Source organism: Pogoniulus pusillus, chromosome 8, assembly GCF_015220805.1.
Source record: "Pogoniulus pusillus isolate bPogPus1 chromosome 8, bPogPus1.pri, whole genome shotgun sequence".
NCBI classification, from domain to species: domain Eukaryota; kingdom Metazoa; phylum Chordata; class Aves; order Piciformes; family Lybiidae; genus Pogoniulus; species Pogoniulus pusillus.
The window spans coordinates 10,028,336-10,041,957 of NC_087271.1; the positions used below are offsets into that span (position 1 = coordinate 10,028,336).

The 13,622-nt window shown below is 42.3% G+C and overlaps 1 long non-coding RNA gene across 1 annotated transcript in view; it reads right to left on the bottom strand.

Moving 5' to 3' along the window:
- The window catches only part of LOC135177840 (uncharacterized), a 67,577-nt gene that overhangs the window by 593 nt on the left and 53,362 nt on the right, over positions 1 to 13,622 (bottom strand). The gene's annotated exons all lie outside the window — the stretch shown is intronic.

Sequence of the window (13,622 nt, forward strand, 5' to 3'; positions counted from 1 at the left end):
TGGAAGACGAGAGTGCGTGGGCTTGTTAGCGTTAAGTAGTCACTCAAAGGGGCAGAGCTGCACAACAAAACCGGGAAGCGCCTGTGCCTGGAGAAGTGGATATGAGAAGGAACTGCACATCACTATTTGTCAGATTTTTTTTTCCTTGAAAAGTCTTTGAGGGAAAAGAGATCTAACCAGGCTAGTAAAAATGTACAACCTGGATTACGTATCAACATACTGCCCACTATCACACCGGGGAGCTGGATTGTGCAGCTTTCAGTGGCCTGAGGAGTCTGAATTCTCACAGCTGCTTTGTTAAAGCTCTTTTATTTTGACACTAGGAAAATGGCAGTCAATTTGGAGTACCCAATTTGTACCAAATGAGATGAAGAATGGCTGTGTGCACAGTTTTGGCCTGGAAATACTTTACAGCATGCCTAGGAAGATGGTGCTGTAAATGCTTAAATATTTCAGGTCCAGAGACTCACTGATGGAATCTCATGTCAGAGCAGCATGTTGGGAATTCCTCCACAAGGTGTAAGCAGAAGCAGCACAAAATATCATCCTGCTGTGAAAGTGGAGTGTTTGGGCAGAAAGGAGGAGAAGTAGTAATACAGAATGGACAAGACCATCCTGTGTCAGGAAAAAGAGAAAACAGAAAGCAACTGGTGACCAGAAAATAGCAGGCTTTGTAGACAGCTACTGCATAGTCCAGATGCTGCTAAACAATTACAATAATTCTTCCCTAAACGTTTGTGGAAGTTTTGTTAGGAAAATCAAAATTCCTTCATGAAAGCAGCTTCTGGACTGGAAAGCACCAAAATATTTCTGTATCTGAACTCCTGTATAATGCAAATTTGCAACTTGGCAATAATTGCAGATTAACGTAGGCTGGATAAGATCTTTGAGAGCTACTCCAACCATTAACCTGGTACCACCATAGCCACCACTAAACCAGGTCCCAAGTGCCACATCTCTCTGACTTTTAAATACCTCCAGGAATGGTGTCTCAACCAATTCCCAGAGAAACCTTTTCCGATGCTTGACAGCTCTTTCAGTGAAGAATTTTTTCCTAATATCTAATACAAACCTCCTGCAGTGAAACTTGAGGCCATCCCCTCTTGCCCTATCTTGTTTCCTGGGAGAAGAGACCAGATGCCACCTTGCTACAGCCTCCTTTTGGGTAGCTGTAGAGAGAAAGCAAGTGTTCCCTCAGCCTCCTATTCTCCAGACTAAACAATTTCAGTTCCCTCAGCTGTACCTCATAAGACTTGTGCTCTAGAATCATTCACCAGCTTCTGCCCATTTTGGACATGTTCAAGCCCCACAATGTCCTTCTTATAGTGAGGGGCCCAAAACTGAACACAGTATGCAAGGCTAAGCCTCACTGGTGTAGAGTACAAGAGGACAATCACTTCCCTAGTCCTGCTGGCCACTGTTTCTGATATAAGGCAAGATCCTGTTGACATTCCTCATCACCTGAGCACATCAGTGGTTCGTTCATCTGATTGTTGATTAGCACCCCCAAGGTCCTTTTCCTCCAGGCAGCTTTCTAGCCTGCATCACCACATGGAGTTGTAACTCAAGTGCAGGATCAATAAGGCTGCCTTCTTCAGGAAAAGTTCTTCTACTAAAACCAAAACATTCCATGAATAGTCCAGCTAAAGCTCAAGCAGACATGTCTGGAAATCTGCTTTGATTCCTGTAAGACCACAGGCTTCTGTACAGTATATATTTCCAAAGCTCATGACAAGAGGTTTCTCCAGCAGTAGGATACTGCTCTCAGTAATCTAAGCCCTATAGACAGCAAGAGTCATGCAAGGCCTTTACTACTGAACACATCTCTCATTTATGTTCTCTTCCTAATCACAGAATGAACCTTAAAAAATAATTTTGTCTGACTACTGTACCCATTCCAAACCACTGCCTTTTCCTGCAATTTTCTAGGTAACAATTTGAGCAGTAACAGACAAAGATGATGCAACATGGTGTGCAATGGGTGTTAGATTTAGTTGCACTTTGCTCTATAGCAAAGTAGCACTTCTAAAAATAATGACAAAATACTCCTGCTTTCACTTAGTTCAGTTTCTCTAAGACAGTGCTCTTGATGTACTGAGACTTGCCTTCTTGACCTTCCTTCCCTCCATAGTCAAGGGCTTGGGGCTGCCTTATTTTTTCCCCTCAGTTAACATCTAACAAAGGTAATTGTTCAGGTTGCAGCTGCAAACAACGTTAAAACAGAAGAACATAAACCTAAGTTGTCATTCTCTGCAGGCATGTTAAGGAAATCTGAAAACATTAGAAAGGATTTTGAAGGAATGCTAAAGAATCCAAGCATGTAGCAACCTCTTGCTTCAGGAAGCGTTTTTACTTCTACCCCAAGTAACAGGCAATTCTGAAAGTCTCTTGGACATCTTCCCTGGCTACTATTGTCACTTCAAGTTGAAAAAGGAGTGACCATTTAGTCCCTCACTGTAACAAAGAGAACATTCTTAGTTACTTATCCAAGTATATCAATTATACACCTACAGCTTTTAAAAGATGATTACGATTTGCCAGAGAAAAGCCTTAGAAATATCACAGCTCTTTCCACAGAAGAGAACAAGCAGCAGCTGAGCCACTTTGGAACAAACATTTCCCTTCAGCCTTCTACAAACATTTCTGTATCTTTGCATTTGTTGGGATTTCTGTATTTTCAAAATGTTGTACTCTCTAAAAAACTTGACAGAGTAAAATGCTGCAGGAGCTGTATGCACCAAAAAAAAAACCAATAATATTGTTGCCTGGCACAGGAGATGATTATTCTGCTGCTTGCATTTCTATGTCGTTGCATACTCCAGAAATCCTAAATGATAGTTTATGATCCAGCCAAGTTCACAAGAAGTCTATATTCTTGAAGTACTGTCAATTACTTTTTAAGACATCTGATTATATGAAATGTGTTTATTGTGATGATTTGAGCATTACCTGCCTCCCCACACTAAGCAAAACCACCCAGACTAAACTCAGCAGCTCTGGAAACTGAATGAAGCTTTATATTTACAGCTTAGCACAATATACAAGCAGATATTTACAGTATAGACAGTTACAGACAGAAATATACAAGTTAAAAAGTAACACAGAAACACAACAGCCCTCCCAGAAACCTGAGTCCCCAGGAAGTGCTTCCACCTTCCTCCCACCCTTCTACCTTACCCAAGACTTTGCCTCATGCTCAGGTAGTTTGGAGGGTCAGCCAGGGGGGTTAGGAAGCAGGTGGATTAGTCACACAGATGGCAGGTTAGAGAGAGAGCTAACCTGGGCTCAAAGCCCAGAGAGAGACAGAGGGAACAACTCTGTTATCTATGTTTGTGCTCTCGGTCTTATATATCTCATCAAGCCTATAAGAGAAGTAGACATCACCATTGTTTCCTTTTCACAGCCTATAATCTAGTTCTTCTTACCAAAACATTCCAGCTAGCTTCAAACTAGTACATTTGTAGAAGAAGAAGAAGAAGAAGCCAAGGAGAGCAAAACAACTGGATGTCAATGAAATAAGTTTGTCTTGATGGTGTTAAGGGAGTTCTTCATTCTCACCCAACTAATTGTAGCTACAGCACATTAAGAGTCAAAACACACTGAATGCTGAGCACACAGGGATACTAATTTAGAAAACCTCACACTATGAGCAAAATTCATTCCTGTGGAGGAGACACAAAGGTTCCTTTTCTTAATAATCCTGGAAAATTCATCTCACTTTCTGATAAGCTGAAATCCAGTTTAGGAAACGGAACACATTTATCATGAAATACATTCATGACAATTTGCCATTTCCTGAAAAATTAGCTACTTACACCTCTGAAAGATGTTAATGGCTTGAATTATGGTATTTGCACTATAAAAGCCCTGCCAGAAGTATCAGATCTGCACTAACACAATGAAACAACTTGAAGAACAGTGAACAACGTCTTATGCTGAGCACCTTTTATCTTGTAGAGCACTACTGACCAAATACTAGCAGTGTCAAAGGAAGTTTGCTTTAGCATTAGGGCAAGCATTATCAGGAGGGCATAACAAGCATCACAGATCAGCACACAGCTATTCTTGTTTCTTTCCTGTACTTCTAATACTGAGGTTTTCCTGCCTGTTCTTACAGTCAAGATTTTCCTGTAGAACTGGAGATACACATATATCAGGAGGCTGACTGAAATCATTTATCATTCTATCAAAAGATTTTTGCCTTCAAAACCAGCTTGCATTTATCAGGATCTCTTCTTTTCATTTGCACTCCTGCAACAGAATTCAGCCTGTTTCCAAAGACATCTTCTGTTAGGTTTCTCAAACCATCATAGCATAATTTTCCAGAACTACCATTTTACCTTATTAAGGGTTTTCTTAATATGTTTAAAAGTCACATACAAAAATTCAAAATCACAAGGTATTACAGAATCAGTGGAATTTAAGAGTGAAATGTTGAAACAGTGTGATTTAGTTGGGGCAATTATTGAGGCAGGAATTACAAAATATGTAGTTAATGTCTATTTCTAGAAAGCCCTACCCACAATGATATACTAATTAAATTTGGGTTCTAATTCAGTCAGGAAAATCTTGACAGGGATGTTTATGGGCAATTCATTTAGGATAATCAGAAGAATTGGAAAAGTTTAGCCACAAAATGGATTTGCCCCACTTATAAATAGGTAGCCTGGAGCCCTAGGGAAAGTCTGTTCTACTCACTGCAGTGGAGTAGAAATTTCAAGCTCCTTTGTAGCAGTGTTGGAACTGCTTTGGCCATTGAGAGGCTTCCAGATCTTCCCAGGGTGCTGGGAAAGAGGCAGATGATCTCTGACCTGGTCCTGGTCCCTCTTGGCATGGAAGTTTGCAGAGGTGCAGGCAGGATCTCTTGCAGGTGTGCAGAGAGCACAACGTCAGTGGCACTTCTTGCCACGTCATGAGGCACTTAAGTTTGCAGGTAGTTCAAGCCCGAAGTACCAGGGCTAAGCTGGTCTGAAGCACAAGGCAGAGCAGAACATGTTGTCCCAGAGCACCAAGGCAAGAGGCACTTCTGTGAGGCAGCAAAGCAGAAGCAGCCAGGCAGAAGCAGCACAACTGCTTGCAGCTTAGCCTTAGCTAAGTTTCCATTATTTGCTCAAGTGTAATGGCTCCTTTGGCCACAGAGATTCGCCAAAGTGGCATTTGCAAAACTGGCCCTCTTAGGTGAAACCAGGGCTTCTTCACCCTTATTTGGGCAAGACACCAACAAGTACCTAAACACCCGTGGGTACCTGTTTATCACTTTGGGAGGGGACATAATGATCCAAGCCTTGGTTTTCCTCCTGCCCTTGCTTCCCCCATCAGCAGATGGGTGGGGCAAGCCAGGACATCTAATAGGCCTATTTGCCTTCCAGGACACAGTTTGGGCAACACTGTGATGAAAGCTCAAAAAGTCAAATGTCTCATGAACTGCTGCAGTTAGTTATCTTTATCTGAAGTGGAGACTTTGAAATATACTCAACAGTCAAAGTGATGCTATTTAAACCTTACTTTTAGAATAGCATAGTTTAAATGCTAAATTGTAGGGGGAAATTAAACATAGGCAGTAATTTAGGTCAATAGGAGATGCATAACCTCATCAGAATTGGCCATAGCGGTATTGAGTGAAAATTTTATTTGCCAGTTATTTTTAAAGGTAAAAATCAGTTGCAATAGATAAGTTACATCACTCTAAGAGCATTCCACTGATAAGCATATGAAAAGTTGACAGCAAGTACATCATTGTCACAAAAATAGCTCCTGTTAGTCTTGCTGTCTCAAAAAGTCACATACCAGGGGACATTCTGGAGCTAACCACCTATTTTAACAGACATTTCCACCAATTAAAACTTTTTAGGGAATATCTGTGAAATTATTCAGCCTCTGTTTGACAAGGAAGTATAAGTGAAATCCACCGTGAAAGCCAAGAGAGGTAACAGTAACACACTGCAGCTCTCAATCTCATGTAAAAATAGCCTCTGTAATTTGAAGAGGGACAGATACATGTGTACTGAAATAAGCAGGCAGCTAAATTGGAGAACAGTGCAAAGAGAATAAATGAAAGAAGTGTATTTATGATTCAATTAACAAGCTAAATCTGCTACCTGCCATCACTAATAAGCAAGAACACTGACAAGTAAAGACTTCAAAACCACTCTCAATTCAAATACAGTTAGTAACTGAGCCAGAAAAAAAATGCATCTACAAAGCATTTTAAGGAATAGTCCAAGCAGCTACTACGAAATTGAACATAAGGGTTCACTGCTGTGCTTCTACGTAGTCATTTTAAAGTTAACTTAATTTTCTTGGGGTTTTTAACAGAATGCAAATGCTTGGTCTAAATAGAAAATGCTTGCTGAAAATCTGATTCATTGAGTACCTGAAGGGGACCTACAGGAGCGATGGAGAATGACTGTTTACAAACGCCTGTGGTGACAGAACAAAGAGCAATGACTTCCAACTAGAGAAGACCACATTTAAATGAGATGTTAGGAACAGGTTCTTCACCATGAAGGTGGTGGAACACTGGAACAGGTTGCCCGAGTGGGTGACTGGGACCTTATTCCTGGAGATAGTCAAAGTGAAGCTCAGGAGGGGCAACCTGATCTAGTTGAGGATGTCCCTGCTGACTGCATGGGAGGTTGGACTAGATGACCTTTAGAGGTCACTTCTAACCCAGACCATTCTATAATTCCAATGCTATGAATCCTACACGCAGCCTAATTTTTTTGTTTGCCTCGCTGCCTAGAACTCCAGGCTATAAGGGGAAAAAAACACTCAATAATTGCTCCATTTATACAGGGAGGTGCAGGTTGCTGTATGAGATGAAGTGCTAGTGAAACAATTTGTGATGATTAAATATCATGCAAGCAAGACAGAAAGAGACATCTCCAGAAGAACAGTAACAGGCTTTTTTTTCTAGTAGAAAAAACTTTTAATGACCAGCAGAGAAGCCATGAACAGTTTCACTTTCTAACTTTTGACTGTGTGGGCTTTCTGGTGGCTGCTGCAATGAGACAAACAGTGGAAGGTGCATAGGAAAAAATGAAAGAGCTCTATGGTGAGCTACACTCAAAATATTTCTTCTGCATATTTATCTACTAAATAAAAAGCAGTTACATTGTGATGCATTAGAGAAAAAAATACAACATAGCTGAATTTTAGGTCCTGTTCATTAAAGCTATATCTTGGTTGGTACCATCTAGTTTTAGCTTCTTTTTCTGGTATCACTTGTTTCAGGCTCAAAATTATTTCACATCCTCAGACAGCTCTGTATTAATGACTTCAGTATGCATTTTTTGCAGGCAACAAGCTCTCAAAATCTAATCCCTTCAATAATTTGTACTGAAAAAATTACATTATCTCCAATAGAACTACTCCTATTTTATATAACAGTTGCACTGCCACATTAACCATCTTTAAAACCAAAAACAAACAACCTCCTCCATGTGAGGCTGAGTTTCATGTGCGCAGGTAGCCAAGAGAGCCAATGGCATCCTGGTCTGCATCAGGAACAGTGTGGCCAGTAGGACAAGGGAGGTTATTCTGCCCCTGTACTCAGCACTGGTCAAGCCACACCTTGAGTCCTGTGTCCAGTTCTGGGCTCCTCAATTCAAGAGAGATGTTCAGATACTGGAATGTGTCCAGAGAGGGGCTACAAGGCTGGTGAGAGACCTGGAACACATGTTCCAATACCTCAACATCTCTCTTGAATTGATGAGCCCAAAACTGGACACAGGACTCAAGGTGTGGCCTGACCAGTGATGAGTACAGGGGAAGAATAACCTCCCTCATCCTACTGGCCACACTGTTCCTGATCCAGGCCAGGATGCCATTGGCTCTCTTGGCCACCTGGGCACACTGCTGCCTCATCTTCAGCTACTATCTACCAGCATCCCCTCTTTCTGCATGGCTGCTCTCCAGTCACTCTAACCACAACAATCCCAAGCAGCTAGGGACAAAAGAGTAGAAACCCACCCTTGGCCTTGTTAAATCTCATCCCATTGGCCTCTGCCCACTCATCCAGCCTATCAGGGTCCCTCTGCAGGGCTCTCCTACCCTCCAATCGATCCATACCTGCTCCTAGCTTGGTGTCATCTGCAAACTTTCTGATGCGGGACTCAGTCCCCGGGTTCAGATCATCAGTAAAGATACTGAACAGGACTGGGCCCATCCCTGATCCTTGAGGAACACCACTAGTGACTGCCAACTGGATGTGGCACCGTTCACCACCACTGTCTGGACCCAGCCACCCAGCCAGTATATATGCAGTTTAATTCTGCAAAGACTGTAGTTTTCCATGAATGGCAACGCTGACAATAATACCACATGAAGTAGTTATTTGTTCTTTGTGTAGACCCAATGCTACTGATTTTAAGATTAACTGTACAGCAGAAGGGCAATTCTGTCTCCTGTATAGACAGGTTCACTTTTGGCTGCTTCTATAAATGACCCTCATATTGAAATATCTGCAACTACACTAGCCATTTAAGCTAAGGAAAGCCTTTCAGCCTGTAAAGAATAGCCTTTGACAACTATTTGTGAAAAGCAGAATATAAATTAAACATTCCTAACAAAATAAGTGGTAGTTGCTTCATTTGAGTGCAAGTTTTACTCCCTTTGGCCAGGAAAGCATTGGTACCCAGGAGAGAATTTCTTTGAAAGGATCTTAAATGGGAGGAAGTAAATCACTAGGATTTTTCAGAAATTACTGTAGAGAACCGACTCATGTAGAAAATATGCCTCAAATTCTATTAAAAAATTACATATATATATATATATATATATAAATTATTCCAAAGTAGCAATGCTTCCACGCAACAGAGGAAGCATCTGATAAACCTTCTATAGTGGTAGCATAATTTCTGTTCATTTTTATGGTACCAGATGATGCAGAAGCTGCTTGGAGGAGCCAGGCACCTGATAAAGCTAAGACTTCTACAATGAGGAATGAACTGAGAAGATAATGTTTTCTGGTTGAGGTTTCATTAAAAAGTAGGAGCTTGTTCTATGTCATTTGTGGAGTCTCTCCCTCTGGAGGTATTCAAAACCCACCTGGATATGTTCCTGTGATGGTTTGGGTGTTACCCACCCCCTCTACACTTTGGAAAAATCACCCAGACTAGACTCTGTCACTCTGTAAATTGAATGGAGCTTTATAGTTACAGCTTGGCACAATATACAAGCAGGTATTTACAATCTACACAGTTATAGACAGAAATATACAACATAAAAGGTAATACAGAAACACAACAGTCCTCCCAGAAACATGAGTCCCCAGGAGGGACTCTCAACCACCCTTCCTCCCACCCCTCTACCTTACCCAATACTTGGGTTTATGCTCAAAGTATCTTGGAGAGTCAGACAGGGGGGTTAGGAAGATGATGGATTAGTCACACAGTTGGCAGGTTAGGTTAGAGAGAGATGCAGCCCACAAAGCCCAGAGAGTGACTCTGTTATGTTTGTGTTCTTGTTCATATACATCTCAGCAAACCTGTGAATGAAATAGACATCACCATTGTTTCCTTTTCACAGCCTGCAATCTAGTTCTGCTCACCAAAACATTCTAGCTAGCTTCAAACTAGCACATCTACTCCAGGTGATTCTGCTCTGGCAGCAGGGTTGGACTGTATGATCCTTTGAGGTCACTTCCAAACCCTAACATTGTGTGATAACATGTCCCTGTGAGACTATCCCTTCTAGCGTTCTGTGAGCCAAATGGAATAATAGACAAATCACAAAGAACAACATTCTGATTTTACAGGTTTTCACAAGAACATGATCTCAACCAAACTCACTGTACTAAGCCTGTGCCACAGACGATACAACATGAGATGAATCCATGGAAGAAATTTTTATCTTGGGCTCCTCACCATATAACAAGCTAACATAAACCTTAATCAAGAGCATAAAAATGCTGCCTTCCATGCTCTATTTTTCTCATATTTACATAGGAGCTAAACAAACAAGGATCTTGTTTCCTCTAAGAAAGAAATATGCCTGGCATGGCAGCAAACAGAAATGTGTAAGGCATGATGAATATTCCTTAAGAATTAAGGAAAGAAAACAGCTCTTTATAGCCATCGGGTGGGCTCCTAAAAGCAAAAAAGTTGAAGAAAATTATTGAGAAGGTTTAGGCCCAGGGGCAACACAGATCTTGAGATTCTGACTTTCCATAAATGCCTGTGCTTTTGATAAGCAAGTCATAGTGTGTAAACATTTTATCAGTGTTATAGAATCTGTCAGTGTTTCAGGAGATGAAAAGCTCTACAGGGTCTTTTATTTCAGGAAAAGAAAAGCAGACACAGATGAAAAATTCAGGCTGTTTTGCCTTCTACCATTACAGTTGTTGTTAAAAATATTCTACACAATGTATATTTGATTACTTTTCATATTGGTATGAAGTCTGTTGTCTCCAGTGGACACTAGACCAAGTAAAGTTTCTACCATCACTACACACTTAGATAAAGGACAGATTTCAGACCAAACCTTGTCAGACTTCACTGGTAAAAAAAACTGTGTGCTAGTTTGAAGCTAGCTAGAATGTTTTGGTGAGAAGAACTAGATCACAGGCTGTGGAAGGAAAACAATAGTGATACCTACTTCCCTCAGAGTCTTGCTGAAGAAGGGAAAACATTAGATAACACACTCACCATTTTGACTCACTCTGCCTTGGGCTTCTGACTGAACTGCATCTCCCTAACATCATTTGGCCTAACCCACCTTTGCTTCATAACCTCTTGGCTGAACCTCTATTCTTCTTTAGGACTGGGGTAAGGTTGAGAGGGGCAGAGATGTGGCGGAGGGGCAGCAGCCCCAAAACTGAGGCTTCTCTATGCCTCTACATGCCTGGACATGTTTTTCTGCCAGGTACCAGTGGCAGTAAACAGGTTGTGTAACACACACACCCCCAGTCCGTGTACCCCTGGGGTCCGCCCAGGTAATCCCCTACTGGGAGGGTCCAGGCAAACAGCTACTGCCTATTAAGGTAAGGTTTGGCTTACTGCCAGCCTGATTGGACACTTTAAATGTCCAATTGAGCCACAAATCTCGGCTCAGAGTCTATAAAGAGAGGTGCAAAGGAGCACCACGTGTTCAGAAGATCAGAGCGTCCAGACTCAGAGGTTCAAGCTCAGCTTTCTGATCCATATAGCAGCACCCTGCTGCCCTGACCTGCTTGCATGGCCTAGACACAGGATCAGGCCTCACTTGCATACTTATGAGGCTCAGACCTCTAGCGTTAACCTCAAGGCACAGTTAAGCTGTCTGCAAACCCTTTGAGAAGCAGAGCACATGCATGCCTGCACTTGGTACATATATGGGGAGCCGAGAGCCCCCTGCCTAAGCCTAGCACAACCATACATACTGGCTTGCTATCCTGATTTATCTATGGAGCTCAAGTCTCCCTGCAGCACGGCACACTGCTTGCCAGCTGTCCTGTAAGTCTGGAAAGATCCAGGCCCAGCAGACCTTTCAGACTGTCTGCAAACCTACAAACACAGCCTGCTAGCTATGAGACTGTGTTAGAAGCTGCACGGACAGATCCTTCTGCACCTGGAAATCCTGCCAGCTGATCATCCCTGGACACGCACAGCATCCAGAAGCAACAGCACCAAGGCAGAGACCACTTCACTCCAGGAGAGAAGGTTAGAGAAATCCTGTTTACCCCAGAGACTGGGAACACTTTATCAATTCCCTGCAAGCCGGGACAGATTTCAGCTTCACCAAGACCCGAATACTGGGCACATGCTGTGACACAATCCTGGGAGGGTGATTAATAATTAGTACTTAAGAGCAACACATTTAAGCAAGCTTTAATTCCTTTGTAATATAAGTTACCTCTGTCTTAAGGGCACACACAGTTTCAGCCCTTGCTGGGCAGACAGCATAGTTGTTAAGAGGCATTAAGCCTAAGGGAATCTTTCTCTCTGTCTATAGTTGTTGATAATTTGATATTTCCATTTAATAATCAATCCCTGTGAATATATCCCAAGCTGTTTTCATAATCTTGCACATACGAACCTGATTTCATAGTGGTTGGGGGTGGCACAAATTTGTAAATATTAATTTTAATAAATAATTTTATTAAAAAATTAATACTGCCTCAAATTAATTTCTCACCTCCCCCTAACAGAGGGGGAATAAGAGAAACCCCTCCACCACAAGGGGGAAGGTGCAGGGTTGGTTGAGAGCCCCTCCTGGGAACTCAGGTTTCCGGGAGGGCTGTTGTGCTTCTGTATGACCTTTTACCTTGTATATTTCTGTCTATAACTGCATATACTGTAAATATCTGCTTGTATATTGTGCCAGCTGTAAATAAATAGCTTCGTTTATATTCCCATAGCCGACTGAGACTAGTCTGAGTGATTTCTGAAGTGTGGGGGGGTGGGGAACACCCAAACCATCACAAACTCTTAGCCACATTAGTAGTAAAAGATCCAAAATTAATTGAATTTTACCTGAAGTATCAGAAATCTTCTTACCTTAATAAAACTGATTTGTATGGCTTTGCCTTTTTTTCCCCTTTTCTATCATGTCCCATGGAAATTGACTCTCAAACCTGATCTGCACAGGATAATACTAATATTTTATATTTAGGACTAACTACCTGTGCAGCAAATTGTTACATAGAGTTGGACTCCTTCCTAATTCACTGGGTGCTTTGTAGAGTCACAGGTTTTTTAGGTATCTATTCAATTCCTTCCTAAAGCAGAAAACTTAAAGTGGTATCATCAGATTATGAAAAGTAAATAGAAGCTACTTCCCAGTTCCTACATGGATAAAGTGTGTTCTTTATATAGAAATCTGAACCTCCAGTAACACTTCCAACAAGACCAAGTGCAAGGTCCTGCATCAGGGTTGCAGCAATCCCAAGCACAAATACAGGCTGGGCAGTGACTGGCTAGAGAGCAACCCTAAGGAGAGGGACTCAACAGGAGACAGCAGTGTGCACTTGCAGCCCAGAAAGCCAACAAGATCCTGAGCTGCATCAGGAGAAGTGTGGCCAGCACATTTAGGGAGGGGATTCTCCCCCTCTACTCCGCTTTGCTGAAACCCCATCTGGAGTACTGTGTCCAGTTCTGGAGCCCCCATTACAAGAATAGTGTGCATGTGCTGGAGTGTGTCCAGAGAAGGGCCACTGGGATGCTAAGAGGGCTGGAGCAGCTCTGCTGTGAGGACAGACTGAAAAAGTTGGGGCTGTTCAGTCTGGAGAAGAGGAGGCTCCCAGGTGACCTTATTGTGGCCTTCCAGTATCTGAATGGGGCCTACAAAAGAGCTCGAGAAGGACTTTCTAGGCTCTCAGGGAGTGACAGGACTAGGGGGAATGAAGCAAAGCTGGAGGTGGGGAAATTCAGACTAGATGTGAGGATGAAGTTCTTCACTAGGAGAGTGGTGAGAGCCTGGAATAGGTTGCCCAGGGAGGTGGTTGAAGCCCCATTCCTGGAGATGTTTAAGGCCAGGTTGGATGGGGCTTTGTCCAGGCTGCTCTAGAGAACGATGTCCCTGCCCACGGCAGGGAGTTGGAAGTAGATGATCCTTGTGGTCCTTTCCAACCCTGACTGATTCTATGATAAAGCGTACAGCAATAACAAGATGGACTGCATACAGGTGTCAATGATCTTTCCAAG